Source organism: Rhinopithecus bieti, unplaced genomic scaffold (assembly GCF_001698545.2).
Source record: "Rhinopithecus bieti isolate Rb0 unplaced genomic scaffold, ASM169854v2 scaffold_2574, whole genome shotgun sequence".
NCBI classification, from domain to species: Eukaryota; Metazoa; Chordata; class Mammalia; order Primates; family Cercopithecidae; genus Rhinopithecus; species Rhinopithecus bieti.
This window is the reverse complement of record NW_016804493.1, coordinates 433,926-448,468: the sequence shown is the minus strand read 5'-3', so window position 1 is coordinate 448,468 and position 14,543 is coordinate 433,926.

Below are 14,543 nucleotides of genomic sequence, written 5' to 3'. Positions count from 1 at the left end.
TTTATCATTCCCTACAAGGTTATTTTCCACCCAGCATGCAGAGTGATTGCGTGGACCTCCTTTTCTCTGACCCCCACACTTAGACCAGAATCCAGGCTCCTGACCATGACTCTTAAGGCCCTATGTGAGCTGGGCTATGCCAACTTCTAGACCTTCTTCATTCTGCCCAGCTGTTAATGGTGGTCTTTTGGTTTCATCTACTCACAAAGCTCATTGAGAGAGGCTTGTTCAAGGCCTTTACACTTGATGTGCCTTGAAAGCTGTTGACCCAGTTAGCTCCTAGCTCATTTTTTGTACCATTCAGGTCTTTGCTTAAATATTATCTCCATGGAGAAGCTTTCTCAGACTACCTTTTGAAAAGTAGCCTACCTTTCCTGGAAATGATTGGTCTTCTCACACTAGTATGGAAGTTCTACAAGGGCTGGGACTTTGTCCTATTTACTGGCTGTATTCCCAATGTGTAAAACAGGACCTGGCGTGTAATAGTTGCTCCATACTTGTTGAACAAATGGTGGGTTCCTAGAGCCAATGGGAAATTAACAGTGGCTAGAGGATTGAAGGGGAGGAAAGCAACCAGAGTGAGGATGGAAAGGGATTTGGGGGCCAATCCATGAAAACCTAGAAAGCCCTGCTCACGAGTTGGCCTGATCATAGAAACAGTGCCCTTCGCAGGTGAGATGCATATGCAGAGTACAGCCTACAGTTTCTGGGCATGTTTAGAAAGTGAGAGAAGAGACCGGGCGCAGTGGCTCACGCCTGTAATCCCAGCACTTAGGGAGGCTGAGGCAGACATCGCCTCAGGTCAGGAGTTTGAGACCAGCCTGGCCAAAATGGTGAAAACTCGTCTCTACTAAAAGTACAAAAATTAGCCAGGCATGGTGGCAGGCGCCTGTAATCCCAGCTAGTCAGGAGGCTGAGGCAGGAGAATCGCTTGAACCCGAGAGGCGGAGGTTGCAATGAGCCGAGATCATGCCACTGCACTCCAGTCTGTGCAACAAGCGCGAAACTGTCAAAAAAAAGTGAGAGAACACAATCGAAAAGCAAACCCCACATTGGCCACTGTTAATCATAATTAATAACGTCTGTGATTTGTATAGTCTTTCTTCCAATGCGCTCCAAGTCTTGAGACATGATCCCTTTGGTCTCCCAGGCCCCTGCCACGATAACAGCCTTGGCATGTGACTCACCACCCTCTGCTGCCATATAATACCCTCCTATTTATCACCCGTCTTACCCCTTCCTTTCCAAGTGAAATAATTTCTGCCTTATTTTTTCTTCTCTTCCTTCCCTTCTGAAACCACAACCCATATAATTTTCATTGCCCTCTTTAGAACCTTCTTGTGTCTCGGCTCCCGCCTTTTTAATACAGAAGGAGAGCCAACCTGAAACAGTATGGATGAACAGATGTGCATTTTTAAATCACCCTCCATACATAGTGGCATCTTCTTCTGGACTGCAATTCCTTTTCCAGCATACAGTCTCCTTGAAAGATAGATGACTAAATGCAAAAGTAGCTGCTTGTGCCTTAAAATCATTAGCAATCTTAGTGCTCATTTGAGGTTAAATTCCCTACCCATAGCATGAGATTTATCCATGTGCTTAAATAATAGAATTAAAGGATTGATATAATGCTTCATATAATGATGCTTACACTTAGGAAGGAATATAATATTTATTGTGTGCCTCCTGTATGCCAGGCACTATGGATCCACAATTTGATGAGGCTGATGTATTATTCCCATGAGAGAACTGAATTTAAGGATCATTTGCCTGAGGTCCGTGTCTGCCTAAAGCCAGAGGCAGTGCTCTTTGCCCTGCACCACACAGCCAGCCTCAATCCCACAGCACTCGAAGAGTCTGCACAGACATCTTGTCATTTCAGTCCTCGTAACAGCCTGTAAGATGGCAGTGTCATCCCCAAGTGGCTTGCCAAAATGCGGCACTGCTGGGATGGACTCTATGTCTCTTTTCCTCCAGCTCTGTGGCTTGCTTGCTTTCTTGTTTGTTTTTTGTTTTTGAGACAAGGTCTCACTCTGTCACCCAGAGTGGACTGCAGTGATGTGATCATGGCTCACTGCAGCTTCCGCCTCCTGGGCTCAAACGATCCTCCCACCCAGCCTCTGTAGTTGCTAGGACAAACTATGTACGCCATCACTCCCTGCTAATTTTTGTATTTTTTGTAGAGATAAAGTTTTGCCATGTTGCCCAGGCTGGTCTTGAACTCCTGAGCTCAAGGGATCCACCCGCCTCAGCCTCCCTAAGTGCTGGGATTGCAGGCATGAGACACCGCGCCTGGCCAGCTCTGTGGCTTTCTGATTTGGAGTCTGGTGCATAGGGTCCTGTGCATGTCACTGTGGTGGGTGGAGGGATTTGAATCTGGCTCTTGAAGAGTTAGAGCATTGGTGGGAGATGCTAGAGGAGCCTCAGCCCCTGTGACATCGATAAGAGCAGAGACATGGGTCTAGAAGAGGTTGTTGTCCCTTTCCTGCTGGAGGAAGTAGAGACAAGTGTGACTGGGACCTGGAAGCATCAGAGTGAGAAAAGGGTCAGGGTTGGACAAAACAGCAGCAAGGAACCAGAGAAAGCAACAAGGAGAGTGCTGGGAGACCCCATCTAAATGCTGTCACTTTGAAGTGGTGGGGCCTTAGGTAAACCACTTTACCTTTCTGAGCTCATATATTACAGTTTTTATTGTGGACTCTATGGGTAAACCTCTTCACATCCCGGAATGCCACTTTCTCCAAGGAAAGGTCTGGCTAACCTGACTGCTCACCAGCTGATTGTGGTTAACTATCCCGCAACAAGCATGAAATATTGGTGTGAAGAACCCAGAGACTACTTATCTTCCCCACCATTCCATTGACCTTGAGACAAATGGGCAAATTGCCACCCCTCTCTGGGCCTGTCTCCTCATCTGTAAAGCAAGGATGCTAAAATATCTCATGATGAGGGAGAAGGCATTTAATCAGCTATATGCAATATTGTTACTAAAATGCTCTGACAGAAAAAAGGCTTCTAGATGAAATTAGAACAGGGTGAGATATGCGCCAAGGGTCCTGGAAAGGCTTCTTGGAGGAGTGTGGTGTGAACTAGGTCACAAAGACTAGATAGGTCAGCAGGTAAGGATGCAGAACTGGTGTGGACAGCTAGGGCAGAGGCCAGGTGTCCTATCAGAACAGGAGGGCTGCTGCTTTGTCTCTTTCCTTCCATCTGACCCCATCAGCATCCTCCACTCTCACAGCTCAAGCCTGTGAGTCTCAATTCTAAGAGGCTATTGGTGGAGACAAACTTTTGATTACATAATAACTTTTAGGGAAATGAAAAAATATTTCAACTATAAACATACACTAGTTTTATGTTGCATCTCAATTTCAAAACCATTAAACTGTGGGGATAAAATGTATCTTAGAATGGAAAAAATACAGTTGTCTCACTTCAGAATGAATACTACCAAAAAAAGTTATGTGGACTTTGGAACCAATGTTCAAGTTTCTGTTCTGTCACATACTAGCTTTATTATTCTGTGCCAGTCACTTGATTTCTCTAGGCATCAATGCATTTTTTAAATAGTGTATAAATTGCCTGGGCATAGGAGGTGAGCAGTTAAGGTTGTTTGAGTCTGAATGTTGATTCATTTTGGGAAGAGGTCTCCACGAACATATTTTGTCAAATTATGGGTTGCCATTGAATAACTGTATGTTGTTATTTTTAGAATAGCATAACACAGACCAGAGGTTCTCAACTGGGGGCGATTTTGCCTCACCCCCACCCCCCAGTGACATTCAGCAATATCTGGAGGCATTTTTGATTGTCACAACCATGGTGCAAGGAAGGGGTACTGGCTTCTAGTGAGTAGAGGCCAGGGATGCTGCCGAACATCCCATAGACAGCCCCACAACAAAGGATCATCTGGCCCAAAATTCCCATTAAGGTTAGGAAACCCTGACATCAAGGTGAAGAACATAGATTGTGGGGCCTAACTGCCTTGATTTGAACCCCAGCTCTGCCATCTCTAGCTGTGTATCCTTGGGTCAGTTGCTTCACTTTTCTCCTTCAGCATCTCCATCTGGGAAAGGAATAATACTGTTTTCTACATACAGTGGCTGTGTGGATTACTAGGACCTACTACAGGTGGAGCATTTCAAGCAGAGACTGGCATCCAGGAGGCACTCAGTGCCAGCTCTTATTTCAAGTACTCAGTGAGCACTAGACTTGGTGAAACTACCTGGTGATCAGTACCAAGACTTCAGATAAGATACTTATCTCCATGAGGCAAAGTGTCTTCAGCTGTAAAAAAAAAAAAAGCAAAAACAGAAAACAATGAAAAATCACGTTTCGGGAATCAAATGAAATCAAGAATATGATAGCACTAGGAAAACAGTGGAAGATCTTACAGATACACTTGTATCATTATTATTGCCTCAAACTCTTTCCAGTAAGAGAATGTTCTGGGGTGAAGCAATAAACTCTCCCAGGCCAGGCTGTAACTCAGCAGAAGGGACAGCCAGAGAGAGGAGGTGCTCAGAGCAGCACGTTGCAGGCCCAGTCCTTAAGTGCATCCTCAGCTGTGAGTCCAGGAAATCGCCTTTATTGCTCTGTTATGTGCAAACTGCGCCGCAGCTTCACATACCACTTTCCCCAAAGGAGTGCTTGGCAAACCAGCATACACACCCTCTCTGCAGACTAAACTCTGGGAAAAACAACAGCATAGATGGAAAAAGAGTGCCCTATAAGTCTTTGACCAGGGATCTCTTCCTGCTCCACCTCTGTCTTCTCTGGCCCCAGTTTTCTGAGCTCTTGGATGAAGGAACTAGATTGCTGGCCTGAACTCCAAGGCCTGCTGGAGCCCTTGTTCTAGCCACATAGAACTGAGTAAGGGTTTTTATTATCTTTAATAGGGAACAATTATCTAGCAGGAACAGTGTCTATCAGTTTACATAAATAAAGTTGTGTTGGTGGGGTGTGGTGGCTCATGCCTGTAATCCCAACACTTTGGGAGGCTGAGGTGGGAGGATTGTTTGGGGCCAGGAGTTCGAGACCAGCCTGGCCAACAAAGCAAGACTTTGTCTCTAAAAAAAAATTTTTTTTTAAAGTTGTGTCTCAGAAGCACCTCGTGAAACATTGGGTATTAAGGCCATATTGTTGAGGATATCACTGAGGCCCAGAGATGCTGAGCAACTTGCCCAGAATGCATAGAGTCAGATCCATATCACTTTTAACCAACACACTGCAGTACCCCAAGCCAGAACAAGTAAAGATTTTGGCAAACACTAGGCACTTAATACTTGTTAATGTAGTTTAATGAATGAATACAAGGGGAAATGACAAAGTAGTTTGTTCCTTGTTGAGCTCTGTCTACCCCGTCTCTCACCACGTCATCTCCTCTCCGTGTCTCAGCTCCCAGTGCCCACTCACTCTTGCCAAGAGCTCTGCACCCTCTCAGCAACAAGTAAAACTGTTCTTTTTTGTTTTGTTTTTTGAGCTGGAGTCTCGCTTTGTCGCTTGTCGCCAGGCTGGAGTGCAGTAGCGCAATCTCGGCTCACTGCAACCTCCGCTTCCTGGGTTCAAGCGATTCTCCTGCCTCAGCCTCCTTAGTAGCTGGGATTACAGACACCCGCCACCATGCTCAGCTGATTTTTGTACTTTTAGTAGAGACGGGGTTTTGCCATGTTGGCCAGGCTGGTTTCAAACTCCTGACCTCAGGTGGTCTGCCTGCCTTGGCCTCCCAAAGTGCTGGGATTACAGGCGTGAACCACTGTGCCCAGCCAGTAAAACTGTTCTTTAAGGGACCTTCAGTGACAAGTGCAGAGAACCGTCCTTCTCACTATTCTATTTGGTGAGCCTGCTCTGTGCCAAGCCCTGAGTGGGCTTGAGGACACAGACCTGAGTCATCCCTGACACTTGCTCTGAGGGAAGTTTACATCTGTGGGAGGTGAGTGGGAGTGAGTGGGAGACTGATGAGAAAACCGGCTTGTTACAAGATAGCACGATAAAAGCAATCCTTGAAGGGGAAAGGCTCAGGAAAGCCTTCCCTAGAGCGGGCGGAGGCGGGATGGGGGGTTGCGGTGAGACTTCTTTTAAAATTTGCACACCTGTATCTGACATGTACTGGGCCACAGCTGCCCCCTGTCATCATCACAACTTATCCTACATTCAGTGTCCTGACACCACATGATGGAAAACTAAAGAACAGTCTCTATCTAGCAACTCAGAATGAGAACTGGGAAAAGGAGGAAAGTAACAGCTGCTAGGGACCTCCTATAGGCCAGGCACTTTAATCTACTTTAACTTATGACTAGCCTGTGAGATAGATAGACCCATTGTAGAGTTAGGAGGAAATGAGGTTCGAAGAGGTTAGACAATTTGCTGATGGTTCCAGAGGAAATTGCTTATAAGGGTAAATAGGTCAGGCCGGCTGCTGTGGCTCATACCTGTAATCCCAGTACTTTGGGAGGTTGAGGCAGGCTGATTGCTTGAGGCCAGCAGTTTGAGACCAGCCTGGGCAACATGGCAAAACCCCGTCTTATTTGTCTCCATTAAATTTTTTTTTTAATTCCCTGGGCATGGTGGTGCACTCGTGTGGTCCCAGCTACTAGGGAGCCTGAGGTAGGAGGATCACCTGAGCCCAGGAGGTTAAGGTTGTGGTGAGCCATGATTGTGCCGCTGCTCTCCAGCCTGGGTGACAGTGAGACCCTGTCTCAAAAGATAAAAATAAATAAAAAACAATAAGGCCTCTCCATTTTGGGTCCTTTTGGAGGTCCACTCTCTTATGGCCCCTGAGAGGAGCAGTGTTGGAGTGTCCAGTGAGCTGCAGAATCTGGGTGGGAAGTGAGTACAGCCCAGTTTCCACACAGCCCTACCAGATTATCTGATCAAACTAACTCAGGTGCCCTCTCCTCTGGAGTGCCCGTGGGGATGGTCTAAAGGACAAGAACAGGCAATGCAGAAAGGCACTCCTAGATCACTGTCCAGTGGTTGGCAGTGTTCTTGGTGGGGCTCAGACAAGAATGAGAGATCAAGGGGAAGGTTGAGGAGAGGGACCTTTCAGCTGTTTCTGGGGGCTGCCCAAGAGCCACCAACAGGCTACTGTGGGAACCTCAGTCCAACCTGTAGAGCTCAAGCTCCTGCCTAAACCACCCACAATAAGTAGAATTGTGGACACAGGAATAACAAACTACTGCATGCCCTACTCATTAACCCAGTCACAATCACTCCCAATGATCTAATTCTCCACTCACCCATCCACCTATCACCTCCTCCTCCCTCCTTTCAGTCATTCCCCTGTTGCACTCAGTAATTTATTTCTTTCAATGAGTGTCTAGGGACACCTGTCAGGCACCTCAAGCACTTTGCTAGGATCCAAGAAGCCTTCATCATGGTGCAAAAAGCATGAGATTCAACCCTTAACAGATGACACAGAACTTTGGCAGAGAGAAACGAGTTAAAACAAAAGCAGTCCTGATGGAAAGAATGGTGGGAGCTAAAGCAGAGAAGTATTAAAGTCTAGGAGAAATGTTGGTGATCATTTGTCATTTACTTTGACAGAGCAGTGTTTCCCAAGAATGTTTGACCATAGAGAATCTCTGATCAGTGGCCTGAGGAATGCACTTCAGGAAAAGCTGGGAGGGGTGTGTGTGTGTGTGTGTGTGTGTGTGTGTGTGTGTGTGTGTGCTGGAGAACAGGAAGGTGAGGGCATTTGTACTTGCTCCTGGAGGTGGTGATCCCCAACATCTAATCCACAGAATGCTAGCCCTCAGGGATGCTGTATTAGTCTGTTCTTGCATTGCTATAAAGAACTACCTGAGACTGGGTAATTTATAAAGAAAAGCGGTTTAATCAGCTCATGGTTCCACATGCTATACAGGAAGCATGGCTGGGGAGGCCTTAGGAAACTTACAATCATGGTGGAAGTTAAAGAGGAAGTAGGCACATCTTACATGGCCGGAGCAGAAGGAAGAGAGAGAAGAAATGGGGAGGTGCTATGCACTTTCAGACAACCAGATCTCATGAGAACTCTGTCACAAGACAGCACTGGGGGATGTGCCTAAGTCATTAGAAACCACCCCCATGATTCAATCGCCTCCCACAAGGCTTCCCCTCCAACACTGTGGATTACAATTCAACATGAGATCTGGGTGGAGACACAGAGCCAAACTGTATCATTCCAGCCCTGGCCCCTCCCAAATCTCATGTCCTCACACTTCAAAACACAATCATTCCTTCTTAACAGTTCACTAAGTTTTAACTCAAAAGTCCACAATCCAAATTCTCATCTGAGACAAGGCAAATCCTTTTCACCTATGAGCCTATAAAATCAGAAGCAAGTTAGTTACTTCTAAGATACAGTGTGGGTATAGGCATTGGGTAAATGCTCCCATTCCAAAAGGGAGAAATTGGCCAAAATAAAGGCCCATGCAAGTCCAAACCCCAGCAGGGCAGTCATTAAATCTCAAAGTTCCAAAATAATCTCTTATGACTCCATCTCTCACATTCAGGCCACATTGATGCAAGGGGTGGGCTCCCAAAGCCTTGGGCAGCTCTGCCCCTGTAGCTCTGCAGGATATAGACCCCTTGGCTGCTTTCATGGACTGCAGTTGAGTGCCTGTGGCTTTTCCAGGTACAGGGTGCAAGCTGTTGATGGATCTACCATTCTGCTGTCTGGAGGGTGGTGGCCCTCTTCTCACAGCTCCACTAGGCAGTGCCCCAGTGGGGACTCTGTGTGGGGGATCCAACCCCACATTTCCCCTCCACAATGCCCTAGTACAGGTTCTCCACGAGGGCTCCACCCTGTAGCAGACTTCTGCCTAGACATTCAGGTGTTTTCATACATCCTCTGAAATCTAGGTGGAGGCTCCCAAGCCTCAACTCTTGCCCTCTGTGCACCCACAGGAAGCTGCCAAGACTTGCTTGCACTTTTTTGAACAGTAACCTGAGATATAGCTTGGCCCCTGTTAGCCATGGCTGGGATGCAGGGAGCAGTGTCCCAAGGTTGCGCAGGACAGCAGGGCCCTGGGCCCAGTCAGCAAAACCATTCTTCCCTCCTAGGCCTCCAGGCCTGTGACAGGAGGGGGTGCTGCAAAGATATCTGCAATGTCTAGGAGGCATTTTCCCCATTGTCTTGGCTATTAACATACTTTAATGTAATTAATAAGTAAAGCTCCTCTTATGCAAATTTCTGCAGCCAGCTTGAATTCCTTCCCTGAAAATGTATTAAAATGTGTTTCCCTTTTCTACCACATGGCCAGGCTGCAAATTTTCCACATCTTTGTGCTTTGCTTCCCTTTTGAATATAAGTTCCAATTTCAAGTCATTTCTTTGTTTATGCAGGTGAGTGTAGGCTTTTAGAAGCAGCAAGGCCACATCATGAATGCTTTGCTGCTTAGAAATTTCTTCCACCAGATACCCTAATTCATCTCTCTCAAGTTCAAAGTTCAAGTGATCCCTAGAGCACAGGGGCACAATGCTGCCAGTCTCTTTGCTAAAGCATAGCAAAAGTAACCTTTACACCAGTTCCCAAAAAGTTTCTCATCTCCATCTGAGACCTCTTTAGCCTGGACTTCATTGTCCATATCACTATCAGCATTTTGTTCACAACCACCACCCCCATGATTCAATCACCTCCCACTAGGCCCCTCCTCCAGTGCTGAGGATTACAATTCAGCATGAGATTTGGGTGGGGGCACAGAGCCAAACCACATCAGATGGGCTGGAAAAATGGTCCCAGCAGCAAGTGTAGAGAACACCAGGCCTCAGATGGGTTCACCAGACACAGCAGCATGTTAAAGGCCACCCCACCCCAAGCCTATGCAGCAAAGACACTTGAACATCACTTAACCCTGCATGTACCAAACTTATTTCACCAAAAATCCCTTTGTGTCAGGGAACATCTTTATTTGGGGGAGTGGGGAGTTGACTGTTTTTTGTTTGTTTGTTTGTTTTTGAGACAGAGCCTTACTCTGTTGCCTAGGCTGGAGTACAGTAGCATGATCTCGGCTCACTGCAACGTTTACCTCCCAGGTTCAAGCAATTCCCCTGCCTCAGCCTCCCGAGTAGCTAGGACTACAGGTGCATGCTGCCACACCTGGCTAATTTCTGTATTTTCAGTAGAGACGGGATTTGGCCATGTTGGCCAGGCTGGTCTCTAACTCCTGACCTCAGGTGATCTGCCCGCCTTGGCCTCCCAAAGTGCTGGGATTACAGGTGTGAGCCACTGTGCCCAGCTGATTGACTGTTTTTTGAAAAAGCTATGTGCTTATGGTATTCATATATTCCAAACAGTGCACTAGGGTACACTTTGAAGCATTTTCCTCCCACCCTTGACTCCCTCAGTCTCCAGTTTCCTTCTCCAAAGGTGGTCATTTGTCTCTCTTCTGTATCCTCCCAAGTTCCAGGCTATACAAGGATGTATGGCCGTGTTTTCTTTTCAAAATGCAGGTGGAGGCCGCTGATAAACACATCTCTACTGCAGGTATTTTAAGGGCTTCCGGTGCAAGGCAGTGTTCAGCAATGGTGTCATGGGGACACCTCCTTTGGCTGGACCTGAGGAATGAGGAGGAACTATCCAGGGGTCCTATGGATGTATCATAATGCATTTAGCCATTCTTCCAGTGAGGGGCATTGAGATAGTTTCTAGTCTTCTGTTAATCTAAACCAGGTTTGGCAATCTCTGGATTCCTGACCAAATCCAGCTCAGCTCTTGTTTTTTATGTACCTTCAGCTATGAATTTTTTTTTATGTTTATAAATGGGTTTTTTTGTTTGTTTGTTTTGAGACAGTCTGGTTCTGTTGCCCAGGCTGGAGTACGGTGGCACAATCTCGGCTCACTGCAACCTCCACTTCCCAGGTCCAAGAGATTATCGTGTCTCAGCCTCCTGAGTAGCTGGGACTACAGGTAGGTGCCATCACACCAAGTTAAGTTTTGTATTTTTGGTATAGACGCAGTTCCACCATGTTGGCCAGGCTGGTCTCAAACTCCTGGCCTCAAGTGATCCTCCTGCCTCAGCCTCCCAAAGTGCTAGGATTATAGGCATGAGCCACCACAACCATCCTATAAATGATTTTGAAAAAATGATATTTTGTGACACATGAAAAGTATACAAAATTTAAGTTTCAACATTCATAAATAAGATTTTATTGGAACACAGGCATACCCATCCATTTATGTTTGTTTATGACTGCTTTTGAGCTGCAGCAGCATTGTGGATTAGCTACAATGAGACCGTATAGTGTGGGTATGGTGGCTCACACCTGTAATTCCAGCACTTTGGGAGGCCGAGGCAGGCAGATCACTTGAGCCGAGGAGTTCAAGAGACTGTATAGTTCTCAAGCCTAAAATAGTTACTGTCTATCCTTTACAGAAAAAGGTTACTGACCTCTGCTTTAAACAGTGCTGCAACAAATATCTTTCCCCATTACTGCAAACATGTAAGTAGATCTCTCATAAATAGCCCATTTGATCTAAGCCAATCTGAGAGACATAGCTCAAAAAGCACATTTCAGCGATTTTAGTTAATTTTTCTTTTATTTTAAGTGAAGTTAAGTAAGCATCTTTTTAAACACATAAAAGTGTTGGGCCATATGTGATGGCTCACACTTGTAATCCCAGCAATTTAGGAGGCTGAGCCAGGAGAATAACTTGAGCGCAGGAGTTCAAGACCAGTTGGGTAACGTGGTGAGACCTCCGTCTCTACTAAAACTACTATCCAGGTGGGGTGTGGTGGCTCATGCCTGTAATCCCAGCATTTTGGGAGGCGGAGGCAGGCGTATCACTTGAGGTCAGGACTTCAAGACCAGCCTGGCCAACATGGCAAAACCCCGTCCCTGCTAAAAATACAAAAATTAGCCAAGTATAGTGGAGGGCACCTGTAACCCCAGCTATTCAGGAGGCTGAGGCAGGAAAATCGCTTGAACCCAGGAGGCAGAGGTTTCAGTGAGCCGAGATTGTGCCACTCTTGTCTGAGTGACAAGAGCAAAACTCCATCTTAAAATAAAATAAAATAAAATACAAATAACTGCCCAGTGTGGTAGCACGTGCCTGCAGTCCCAGCTACCAGGGAAGCTGAGGCAGGAGGATCGCTTGAATTTGGAAAGTCAAAGCTTCAATTAGTCATGACTGTGCTACTGCACTCCAGCCTGGGTGACAAGTGTCTCAAAAAAAATTATATATATCTATATATTTATATGTGTGTGTATAGTATATATACATAATGTGTGTGTTTACTCTTTACTGTAAATTTTTTTTTCAATTTGATAAAGAATATGGGTCAGTTGTGGCGGCTCATGCCTGTAAACCCAGCACTTTGGGAGGCCAAGGTGGGTGGATCACTTGAGCCCAGAAGTTCAAAACAAGTCTGGGCAACATAGTGAGATCCTGTCTCTACAAAAAGTTTAAAAATTAGCCAGGTGTGGCCAGGCACGGTGGCTCACACCTATAATCCCAGCACTTTGGGATGTCGAGGTGGGCGGATCACGAGGTCAGGAGATCAAGACCATCCTGGCTAACATGGTGAAACCCTGTCTCTACTAAAAATACAAAAAATTAGCTGGGCGTGGTGGCGGGAGCCTGTAGTCCCAGCTACTCGGGAGTCTGAGGCAGGAGAATGGCATGAACCCAGGAGGTGGAGCTTGCAGTAAGTCAAGATCGCGCCATGGCACTCCAGTTTGAGCGACAGAGTGAGACCCTGTCTCCAAAAAAACAAAAAATATGAACAAAAGTATTTTTCTTATTGCTTTACATAAAAGGGGAATTAGCATTTTGTCTGTCTTGCATCCAAATGTTTTCTCTATTTGTTACTTGACTAACTTATTTATTTATTTATTTTTTCATGTAGTAATGCTCGCCTTGTCAGTGAAGGGAAGGTGGGTTCAGGTGCTGACAGCGAAGGGGATGGGGTACCTGGGCCAGGCAGGCAATACTTGTTTCTGGATCCCCTACCTTGTTCCCAGCCCTGGCCCAGGCACTGGTGTCCAGCGGTGAGTGAGGTGGGCAGAGGCTCTGCCATCATGGCACTGATGGGTAAGCAGGGCAGTACTCAGCGCAGGTGTTACAGGGACACCTCCCCAGCTGGACCTGAAGAGTGAAGAGGGACTTCCCAGGGGTCCAGGCTGCAGCGGGAGGGTTCTGAGCAGTAACTCATACAAGGCTAGACCTCCGAGAGATGGAGGTTTCAGAGTGCAGGTTCTTGCAGCCTATGCTCTACTGAGTGGTGATGAAGCACCTGTTATGGCCACTCATGAAAGGCAAGGACAGGAGTCCCAGGAGTCTCGTTGAGTCTCTGAGGTGCACAGAAAGCTACCCTGTGAGGGTCTAGAGAGTTTCACCTCTTTGTATAGGGGAGGCAAGTACCTCTCAGGGCTGAAGCTACCCTGCCAGCAGAGACTTAAACTCGGGTCTGAGAAGTTAGAATTGGCCGGGGCGGAGGTGAAGTATTGCTTTGCTCCAGGAACAGCAAAGGGCGTGAGGACAAGGCTGGCCTCTCCTGGAACGAAGACCTCTCCCTGCCCTTCCACAGCCCTAGCCTCCACTTTAGTTCTACCTCTCCAGAGTATCAGAGGGAGAGACAACTACACCTCCAAAGACCAAGCGGCAGCCTGGGAGGGGAGGAGGGGGCTGGAGGAAGATGTGACTGGAGGGTGAGACCAGCCCCTCAGGCCTTGAACATCAGGCTAAGCCAGCAGCCTGCGAGCTGCTCCCCTGCCCGGAGCTCCACCCCTAGAGCTCCCTGCAGGTGATGACAAGGATGAGGGGGGAGGCAGGGGGAGAGCCAAGAGCTCACAAGGTTCTGCTGTGCTTGGCCAGGAACTCCGCCAGAGCCAGCTTGCTTGCTTGCTTGGAGGGAAGCATCTGATTTAAAAAGGTAGTGGCCCTGGGGTTCAGGGCCAGGCCTGCTGGCTGCCATCCTACACAGCAGCCCCACTCCAAACTCTCCATCCTGGGACGTCTTCATTCCTCTTTACTTTGGTGTTCCCAGTTAAACCCAAGTAGAACTTCACAGCTTTGGGCAGAGGACTTACGAAGCAGCAGGGGCCAGTGCTCACACTTGGGACTCTTAAGTCACTGGAGGACCTGCAGGACCAACCTGCTGGAGACTTCATGGAGAAGGAGGTGCGTGGAGGTGGCCCTTCACTGAGCACTTGCTGTATGCGGAGCGTTGGGCAGGGCACTTCATTTATGGGGTTCCCTTTTCATCCTTTAAGCAACTGTAGGTATTATTGTCTTTATTTTACAGACAAGAAAAGAGGGTCCTAGAAAGGCTAAGGGGACTCACCCAGGGTTACACAGTGAGTCAGTGGTAGGGCTAGAATTCTAATTCAGGTTGGCCTCACCTGTGAATCTAATCTGTGCTTAACCCCTACACTGCTTTGTGCAGGAGATAATCCTGTCTTGCATGTGTCTGGCACACAGTGAAGGTCCCATCATGTTGACTTTATGATGCACTTTCTCAGCTGGAGCTGTGGGCCTCACAGCAACCCTTCAGGGTCAGTAATGCTTGTCTCACTTTCATGATGTGCAAGCTCAAGCTTAGAGAAGTTGAGCAACTTGC